General features: G+C 42.0%; 1 long non-coding RNA gene across 1 annotated transcript; it reads right to left on the bottom strand.

The window, feature by feature from the left end:
- Positions 1-2233: 2233 nt before the first annotated feature.
- On the bottom strand, positions 2234-8238 carry LOC132329570 (uncharacterized). Its single transcript, XR_009487104.1, has 2 exons — positions 8106-8238; positions 2234-2656 (listed from the first exon to the last, which is right to left on the bottom strand). It is a non-coding gene; the product is annotated as an uncharacterized LOC132329570 (long non-coding RNA).
- Between the last annotated feature and the right edge of the window lie 2670 nt (positions 8239-10908).

The following is a 10908-nucleotide window of genomic DNA, read 5'->3' as shown; positions in this document are numbered from 1 at the left end:
AGAGGTCAGCCATCATTCATGAATATGGGGAGACCACTTACAGTCCAGTTACAGCATATGCTAGTAACACTTGTTCCCCACACACCCTGCTTTCTCCCCAGTAAGCTGCTATATTTTTAATGTCTCCATTAGCTTCTGGAACAACTGACAGCTTTAAGCTTTTCCCTGCAATGAGCTCCAATGTGGAAACATCATGCAGCTTTCAATCACAAGGCAAATGGCTAAAGATTTTAACAGGAGATTCCAATTCCAGAATAGGAAGCCTGCCCAGTCAACCCTACACCTTTAATATAATTATTCTTTATTCATGACCAACCAAAAATGCACCTGGTTCCTGCAGTACTATTTGTCTTCAGAAATGCCTTGCTGAAATTGCAGGTGAGCATCTGCAATTCTGTCTTCAGTGTGCCTGTACCTAAGACAAAGTTGCTGGGCCTTGTACTTCAATGGGGAGACAGAAGATTCAGCATTTAATACACAACACCAACTTAAGCCCAAAACATATCAATTTTTACGTTTGTTTCAGCACAAGAAATGATTCTTTCATTTAAAGGGAAAAAAGTGCCATTAAATGGTTTCTACATAAGGCTGTCAGTCCCTCAAAACCGTGAGTTATGTTCACAGCTTCTGAAGAAAAACCCAGCTGGTGTTGCAAAGATTCAAAATGGCAAGCAAATAGAAATACTATAATGCATCTGCTCTCCTGAAGTCTTGTCTCTTCAAGAGATGCTGTCAGCCCCATCAGCAATGAAAGATGTGTTCAGGTATGAGATACAATTATGTTTCTCTAAGTGCCATGTGATTTAGTCTGGGAGCAGTAAATTAACCAAGGCTCTTAATTTAAACATCTTGGGAAAATATACATTGTGCTATCAAAAGTTGGCTCAGTTTTAGTAGAAATGTCTAAATATGGAGAGGCATGAAGCTGTCCCTCTCAGGTGGTTCAGTTTTGCAGAGGTACAAGGAATAGAAGAGGTAAAATCACACTTCTGTCACTGAAGGAAGCACACTTTGAACAGCAATTTCTTTCAACTTAGAAATCGATTCTGTTAAAGCAGATCTATCCCTTGGTATAATCCCTTTGATTTTAGTTTCACAGCAGTATTTTGACTAAGGGGCTGCTGGCTGAAGAAAGAGCAGAGCAGGTCACTGAAGCTGCAATTACACATGCTGTGCTGACTGCTGCCAAGCCAGTGGGGGTGTTAGTGCCCAGCAGTTTTCTGGCTCAACCTTAATGCCCAGCTCCCCTCTGAATCTTGCTGGCCTGTTTGGATGCCTCAGGTGTGGCTCTGAAGAAACAGAACACACTGAAAATCCTCCTGATAAGAACTTAAAACTAAAGTTCATCTTTCTGGCAGAACTGAGTTAGGAAGAAACCACACATAATTATGTTGGCAGCCAAGGGAAGACAATAAGCCCCTGGAAACCAAGTAAGGGAGATATTTGTGTGATAAGCTGTGGTTAGCTGGCAGTGAGAAGAGATCTTACCAATTTTAATCTTAAATAACAGTTGCATTTAGAGTAAAAAGTGCATTTAAACTGCTCATGTTCATGCTGTGATATTGTCAATTGCAACAAAACACTAAGGGTGACTCTGGTGACATGAAACCTCAGGGAAGTTATCTCCCTCTTGCTGTTATATTCCTTTCTTGAAGGTGTCCTTCCCAACTTTGGCACAGCCCAGCCAGGAGCTGTGCTCCCTGTATCCTCCATGATGCCACACCTTCCTGTGGGTGCAGGCTGTATCACCCTGTCACACTGTCAGGATATGATTCTGATGGTGCTTTCAGTTCACGTGAAGCTTATCTCCACTTTTTGCAGATGAGCAAGGAGATAGGATCCCTCATTTCCCTGGCTGCTCCTCTGCCCCATCTATTCTCTTGATTTCTGAAGGGACAACACATCCTCTTGTTTTCTCCCACATGGCAGCAAACAAGTTAGTTAATGTAAAGTTATCAACATCTTTCCAGCAGGAGCACTTTGGACAAACACCTGCCAGCTGTTGACAATGTGCTTTTGTAGGTTACCATTCACCCTTACACTCCCATTCAACAAATGAATGACAAATATGAAGTGAACCAGCTCAAGAGCAACAGCAAAATCAGCTCACTGATATGAATCTTCAAGAAACTGCTGCTGCAGAGAAATGTGCCGTGGGCCATGAGTCCCATAAGTCAGGATACCCACACACTAAAAGTCTGTATTCAGGCAGATAGGCAGGCAGAAAAAGAAATGGTATTTAAACACATAGGTGGAGATTTTTATTTTTACAATACTACACAGCTGGAGAAACCTTGGGACCACCGAGTGAAGTCCTGACCATCAGTATCCAGCCTCTCTCCTGGAAGATTCTCCCAACACCAGCAGCAGCCAGAGACCTTGATGACACAATTACTTTCCTGCATTAACTCAATTGCTTTAGTTTTCAAGCAAATCTACAGAACCATAAATGCTTGACTTTAAGATAGAATTGTGAGTTTAGCTCCCATGTGGCTTGATGACCTCCTAAAGAAAAGTGCTCTGTGAGGACAGCCCTCTTGGAGAAGGGAGGAAGCACTGCAGGAGTTCCAGGGGAGGCCCCTCCAACTCTCCCCTACATGGGTCACAGGGGTGTGCTCTGCAAACAAGTCACTTGTTCCTCTCTTGAACTTAGACCCTGCAGGCAACAACAGAGCAAGCAATCACACAGCCTTTCTTTAACTTCATGGGCACACTCCAAAGTCCTATTTTCAAAAACAATGTGAGCACTTATGAGACTAAGTCCCAATGAAAATTACTTTTTGCAAGTGGTACTGAATATATTTTGCACTTTCACAGTTGTATCTTGACCTCTCTTGTGCAATATAGCTGGCAAATCCTTTTATCCAGCTGCTGACAGCCTCTCAGCAGAGCACAGCTCCTCAGGCTCCTAGAAAACATCCATTTCTAAACAGGAAAAAGCCAAAACTGACCAGATCTTGTGACCACAACAGACCAGCTCTGAGGAGGAGTTTAAGCAAGGAACTCTGGAGCTTTCTTGCTACTAAATTTTTCATTATTTCTATGGCTTAGAAAGAAGAAGGTGCTGACAAAATTCCACATCAGTCCCTCTGAGAGTCTAGTCTTCTCTAGCATCCTTCGACAGGAAGATACCCAGATTATCTACAACCCAATTTATTTAAGCCTTCACAAGTCACAGCGAGTCCAGGAGGTGAAATACACCAGAGGGTAACAAAAAAATCTTTAAATCTCCTCTAAATCTTCACTGTCAGGGATTTCAGAGGGAATTGTGAGATGCACCTAGTCCTTTGTGAGAGGAGAAGACTTTGAGGTAGGCAGTCTTCAGACCTACACTGGGAAGGGCAGGGTGTACCCTTCTCCTGAGGGGAAAATAAAGAGAGAAAACAGGCATTTTTGCTGAAGATTGACAGATTAGACATTTCTTCTCTAATACTAAGGAGTTCAAGAGAGATTTTATGTATGCTCAAAGGAATTAACAAATGTTTGTAAATGCTGATCGACTGTAAATAAATAAATGAAATATTAATCATCGTTTCCATCAAACTCTAGGAGAAATCTATCTTTGCATTATTTGGATAAGGCTCTGTCACTAGTTCAGCCTTGCCATTTTTTGAAATTATTAGAGTTTTATAGCAGGTCTGAAATTCTATGCCAGTGAGACTGTGATTTTAATGCATATTAATGGCAGAAATGGGGGAGGGGAAAGGAAGTTGGTGTGATTCCCTTATAGAGTACAATACTAAATAAGAAGATTCCAGCTGTGCAACAGGAAAGTTAAAATGGTTTGTTTGGATCATTAATATTGCAATGAAAACTAATTAAACCTAGAGCTACAAGGAGGAGCTCATTAGAGATTTGAATAGAGGCAGCATAACACTCAGCAGCCTCCAGTTTTAGCAGTTTCTTTTATCACACCAAGTGGGATAGCACGAGCTCACTGAAGAGACAAGGATAGTCTGAAGAGCCAAGGGGATATGGACACTCAGTCCATGGGATCAACTGCAAGAGGCACCTGATTGCTACAGGGCTTCTTTGGAAAATGCTGCATGAGCTTGGTAGCTCTGTAGAATGAGCTAAGCCCTTTTACTGGCTCTCTATTCAGACTAATATTGCTGCTATGCTATATCTCAGTCCCCTTGTCTGACCTGACATCTGAAACTTCATCTAAAATTTCCTTAGCCTAAGAGCCCTCAAATATGCTTTACAAAATATACCTACTCATTTAGCATCAGCCCCCACATGCCCACCCCAGGACATGGCACTTCATAGTCTGTAGCTTAAGCGTGACCCTCAGTTTTGCAATTCCTTTCTCCTTTAACATGTCATGCCACTTCTGCTGTAGTCAAAGGTGTCCCTGCCCCTGTTCTGTGGCCATCAGTGTCCTCCTACAGCTATTTAAATCTTCTTACTTCTGATACTGTCATTCCCACCCTCCCCCATGGCCTCCCTGCATCCCTACCCCCTCAAACCCTGCTCCAAGCTTCACACAGAAGCCAGGGACTATACTAACCTCTTCCATGGACATTTGTCTCAGAAGTGAATAATGATCAGACTTGGCTTCCCTAACTCTTGCATCCTTGCAACCTTAAGTAAATACTGAAGCCCCAACTAAGCTGTTAATTATGCATGGTAAGTGCTGGTAAAAGTGCTTGTATTTCACTCCACTAGAGGCTGCCAGGGTGAAGGAATGACCTCCTAATGCTGATCATAAAGGACTTCATGGGGGAGAGTCCTGAAAGAAAAAAGACACCTTGTAATTTTACTGCTGTTGTGTAAACGTTGCTGGATTGGGGTCCGACTGGTGACTTGAGAAATATAGAAATCCTTCAGTCACAGAGAAAACTGAATAAGATACTAAAGCAGTGACACACTAAGCTGAACACATGTAACTCAGACTAGAATTTTTCCCACTTGATTTGGACAATCGAATGCCAAAGGAACGCGATATGTGAGGCACTGGAACTGATGAAGAACTGCAAGAAGTTGGCCAGAGAAGTTGGGGGAACCCCACCCCTGCAAGTGTTCAGGGCTGGTTTGGGCTCTGAGGAATGTGATCTAGTGAAAAGTGCCCCTGCCCATGACAGAGAGGTTGAAACTAGATGATCTCTAAGGTTCTTTTCCATCCAAACCACTCTGTGATGATGAAAATGAACCCTTGCCTCCCTTAATGACCGTGTGAGTATCAGACCATGTGAACATGTGGACCACTGAAAAATCTTCCATTTTCAAGTCATAAATTTCCCACCACTACAGCAGGTGCTGACTCAGGTTTTTATTATTTTTAAATTTTTTATTAGTTTTGTCCATCTTTGGGCATCAGGGAAATAAATTTTGAACAAAACCTTCTGCTGCATCTGCTTTCACTGCTAGGTGACAGTACAGCCAAAGGACTGGACTGGAAAAGGCAAAAGCTCCAAAAAGGAGAAAACAGACAATTAATACTGAAGATCCCCAGAGATGAGAATGGATCCAAGCAAGTCAGTTCCAGCCCAGCCTGCACTTCCCGGCAGGTGCTATTGAGGCATGACTTCCTTAGATAGCCAAGGAGAAGAAAATAATGGAAAAATGCTGTAAAAGTAAAAATTATTCACTGGACACGAAAAATGTCCAGAGGCATTGGACATGTCTTGGCATTGGAAATGTCTAGGCAAGCCTAGAGCTGTGAGCTATAGGCAGAAACAGCCCCACAGGCTGCAGGAGTGGCACCACTGCAAAGATCACTCTCCCTGGCATCCCAGTGGTTGATTGTGGCATTTAAGGATACTCACCACCAAAAGGGGATGGTTTTGATTTTCTGTGGCCAAAACAGGGACTTGTAGAAGTGATCTCTTCCTCACTCCTCATTCTGCAAACACTTGCTTAGCTGAACCCACAAAGAGACTTGGGGTACATGGGCCAGGCTCAGGTGCCAGCAAGTCCACAGAGAAAATAAGAGCCCAAGAGGGGCCAAAGTGCACTTCAGATTTCCCTTGAACACAGGAGTCCCAGCCTAAGCTGATATCCAAGTACATGGAACAGATTTATGCAAACCCTGCAAAATTCACTCCAAGAGATCAGGGTTAATGTTATGTGTACTGTTTCACCTCTTCCCTGGGGGAGAAATAGAGGAGTTTGTCATGATGTCACTCATGCCTCTTTATAGCAATCCTGAGAACCTACATTCCACTTTCTACTTTACCCTCCCTGATGCTTCCCCTCAACCAAAGCCCTCAACAGCATGGTTTTGGAATGACAAATATCTTCACAGGCTTGAGTGACTGCAGTAACCTCACATTCCCTTTCCTGGTGCAGCTTGCATGTCACAAATTCACATAGTTTGAAGTCAGCCCTTGAATACTTCACATGCTGGTTCTGCTGCCTCCCCCTATGGCATCAACACCTTTAAGCAACAGCATGTTGCCCCTGACCTGGTTCATCTGGTAAGCTTTAGACTGATAAACAAGACCAGTGACAAACAAAAGGGAAGGAAATGAAGAAACATGTTATGGCCGAGCTCTTGATTTCTACAGAGCAATGTAAACCACATTTACATAAGCTGCCAATCAGTGACCACCTCACATTTGTTGTCCACTACCTAAAGCTTTTAAGGATATCATCAAATTAATGTAATTCACTAAGGGCTCTGTGTGAGGGGAACTGGGGGTGCAGGAGTCTGCAAGCTCAATAGAGACAGACACTGCAGGGAAATGGCATCTACCAGAACTTGTGGCGCTGCGAGGATTCAGTGAGAAAGGCAGTCTTGTTTCAGATCCCTCCCATAAGATTAATTTGGGCTGTGATGTAGGCAGACAGTACACAGCAAAAGCTGAATGCCTTGGCTGTCACTTGATCAGGCATAGTGATGATTTTACTAGCAAAGTGCCTCTGCACTGAGATGCTGTTTCTGCTAACTGCCTATCATTAACTCTGCCTCCATAGGAAAGACTTCAGGCCTCATCCATCAGAAAGATAAGATAGGTTAGATCCTATAAGATTCTAAGATTCTATCTTAAACCATAATGTAGATACTTAAATTCCTGTTGAAGGAGTTAAAACAAGTTTTTACATCCCTATGAGTATTTATAAGGGATTAAAGAAAGAAGGGAGGTAACATATTTAACTCTCTTACTTCAGCTATCTAAATTTGAATTTTAGTGCCATTCTTCCTTTGTCTATAAAGATCTTTCCACTCCCTTTGGCAGGCACAGCCCTACCATGCACAGATGAGATTTCTGAATGCCTCTGTCAGAGGCTGAAAGCTTTCAGCTTTCCACAGAACTGTGCACATGAGCAAAAGGACTGTTTTCACAGGCAGATAATGCAATCTGCTTTGGGGAATCTGCATGGAAATGAATGCTGAATGGTTGTTTAACATTGTGTTTATGAAGATATCTAATGACTTTTAGTGCTTTTAGATGTAAAAAAAAGAAAAAAACACATTTCTAATCCCAAAGAAGGGATTAGCTTGTTTATGCCTCTTATATTTCATTAAAGATGCAACATTTGCTTTATGTCAAGAGAAGTCCCAGCTTCTTAAATGCCTCGTGTAAGTGCAAATATTAGCTGGCACCAAAATGGGATACAGTTAGGTCTAATGTCATGTCACCTTTACTGCTCATATTATAAAGTGGCAATTCCTTTGAATAGGAACTGCATGGTTTGTTCAAGTAAATCTGCTCTATGTACATTCAAAATTGGCTTCTGACAACAGGATTTCAAAAGTACAGTGCAACATGTTTGTACATGCAAGGAATAACATAAATGACCTGTAGGAGCCCAGTTGTCCACTGTTCACCAGTCATAGCTGCCCCTGACTAGCAGTTTGACAGCAAAAGCTTCCTTATCACTAAAACAAACACAAACACACACACACCCCCAAAACCACAAGCTGAACATTTCTACCCAGAAACTAACCAGGCCTTCTGGTAGAAGTTACATATTTCACATTTCATGTCCCCTCTTTTGATGGTTGAACTGACAAGCAAAAGAAAAAAAAATCCCTGGGTACATCAAATTTTTGCTGTGCCAGTGCAATGGATCATTCTGTTCTCTGTGTTACAGCACATCATAAGAATGCAATTCAGTGGGTGACCCAGCCAAGAGGGGATAACAGGGACATGAACTACCTGAATTACCACTCCTGTGGAGCACTGAATCTACATTTTCACAAAGGAACAGCTGGTGTTTTTCAGGAGTTCATTCCTCATAAAGATGCTCAGCCTTTCCACTCTTACAGCATATTTTCTTTAGAAGATTTAGTCTGTTGAAAATCCTATTTCACACCTGAAATAGAAAAGACAAAAAAAGTTTCTTCTACTCCACTACCTATGTTCTTTAGTAGATCATTTGGAGGAAACTCACCATGGTTTCCTTTTAATAAAGTCCAACATGCTTATACAGAATTCAGGAGATGTAAGAATATTGGATGGAAATTGGACATACTTTACCTTTTTCTCTTACTCTGACTGCATTTTGCTCCTCCTCCACACACTCCACCTTCAGAGGGTAAGCACCTAGCCATTTTCAGAGGTGGCTTAGGAGCTTTCTAAGTTATCATCATACACGTCAAAGGTATTTTAAGACACAGCTGAGTGTATCAGAATATGCAACAATGACAAAGGCAGCCTGCCTGGCATGTTTTGTTCATGCTGTATGAATACCTACATAGGAAATATTCCAGCAATGCTGCCTCAGTAAAGGAGCTTTATCAACAAACACCCCTCCAGTGACTGAGATAACCAGAGGACCAGACAATATCACCCAGTGAATACTGGAGCCCTTCATTTAGGGTCACCCAGTCAAAACTCACTGCTCAGAGAGCCAAACTCTCCCACAATGACTTCTTTCATGAGCTTTGTGGGATTGTTTCTTCCCCTGTAGCATCCCAGTTCCTCTGGCACTTCTACAAATACTAAAGTACCTCCACTGGGACTTAGAGTGCTTCAGAGAATATACAACCTATGGAAGAATCTCCTCCTCCAGCTGCTCATTCAGATTTCAGCAATGAGACAAATAATGTAGAGACTGCTCCAGCACTGTCTTTCCTGATGCACACAAGAGATTTGGGTACATGTCCCAAGGCTTTTTTCTTTGCCTCCTTGCACCTCTCTGAGTGGGTAACAGGGCCAAGCTATATTGTCCCTCAAGTAAAATCCAGAGAGCACATTTTAAAAATGTACCAGCATCTCTGTAACATAACACATTACTTTACATGGAAAAGGAAAGAGAGATGGAGTGGAATAAAAAAGGAGCAAGATTGGAATGCCGAATGGTTTCCCACAGTATTCCTTAACACCAAGGGAGGAAAGCATTGAATAACTGGTGTAGGCGTGTTTCCCTTTGTTAACACACCCGACATCTGTGATTCTGCTGCTTGCTGCCATGCGGAATCCCTTCCAGTTGTCCCAGCAGCTCAGAGTCCTGACAGAGGGGGTGATGGAGAAAATAGCAAAGGAAGAGCAGCTGTGAGTTTTCAAGCATAGTTTCCATTTGTTCTGGATCCCCACAGCTAAAGCACCTTGATTTTTTGGCAGTAGCCAGCCTGAACATGTTTTCTTCAATTTATTCCATGATGTGACACGACATGTTAATGGAAGGCAGCATACCCACACACACCAGGCTGCCTGAGGTTGTCTAATCACCATGGTATCCATCAAGAAAAGTGCACAAAATCTTTCAATCTTTTTCCAAGAATCTTTTTCAATTGGACACAAGATTTACTTGGCCACACTCTGAAAGCGTATATATGAGCCTGAGGACTGGTTCTGTGTGATGAGGAGTGCTCATCAAGAGCTGTTAATGAAACAAAGGAAATGACCCCTTGGATCAGATCAAGGAACCGTTTCAATCGGTGTCCAGCTGAAGCGGATGCCGGAATCCTGTCAACAGAGGATGTTGACATGAGTCAGCCAGCAATGTTTGCATGGGTCAGTCTGTAACAGAATATTCTGCTCATATGGGGTGTTTCTTTTTGAGTTTTCAGTTTGGAACTGCATCCCACTGCACAGGACCTACTATTTTCTTTTCAAATACGCTAGCTTGCCATTATTGAAAGAGCTTTTGTGTATCTGTCTGATTAGTCCTGCTGAAATTCTTCATTTTACAACATTTGGTTTTTTCATTTTTTAAGAGAATCTCCTTTTTGAACCCACAAATATCGTGGCACCCCATGCTACCATAAGCTGTTGCACTGGTCTTTGCTTCATGCTGTTTAGTGCCATCTGAGTCCATTTTTTGCCCATAGAATGAATTCCACAGAGAATCGAAGTTGGCCAGGACAGATTTCTTTTGAACCTCAGATGGAATAGAAGGAATGGCATTTTAGTGTGTCTCTAATTACAGCCACCATGACAGTTCATATGTGTAGCAATAAAAATAACCATAAACCTACCTAATCATTAAAGTAAAGCAAACAGCTCCTCTCTGTATCATCATACACAGGTACTGGAGTTGCTAATAAACCAGGAAGAGCACTGAGGCACTGGAGTAGCATCTTTCCTATCTCCACAGTTTCTTAAACAACTTTAGAGGCGTATTTTTATTAAGTATATGAAAGGCAGATGATCTTAAACCTCAAAAAGAGTCAGTATAATAATTGTGTGCTCTTCTAATGCTCTCCAAAGACCTATTCAGAGTCCGTTCTGAAAGACAATAATATATCAAGAACTTCTGCAAACTTCCTCCTAATGAACACATGCCAATTTGAGACCAAGAATTCTGGCCTCGGAGGACAAAATAACCACTGCACTTAGTCTCTGGGTGTTTTGCTACTTTATTTCAGAGTGATTCAAAATCTAATTAAATTTCTAAACTCTAATGAAATTACAGAAGAAAAATCATTTAGGATTATATTATATACAATTACTCACAGCTGAAAATTACAGTTAGCCTCTTTCACCAAGACAGGGTCTCCTGAGAAATCCTTGTTAT

Source organism: Haemorhous mexicanus, chromosome 7 (genome assembly GCF_027477595.1).
Source record: "Haemorhous mexicanus isolate bHaeMex1 chromosome 7, bHaeMex1.pri, whole genome shotgun sequence".
Taxonomy (NCBI): Eukaryota; Metazoa; Chordata; class Aves; order Passeriformes; family Fringillidae; genus Haemorhous; species Haemorhous mexicanus.
The sequence above is the reverse complement of the archived record's forward strand: the minus strand, read 5'-3'. Positions and strand labels throughout refer to the sequence as shown.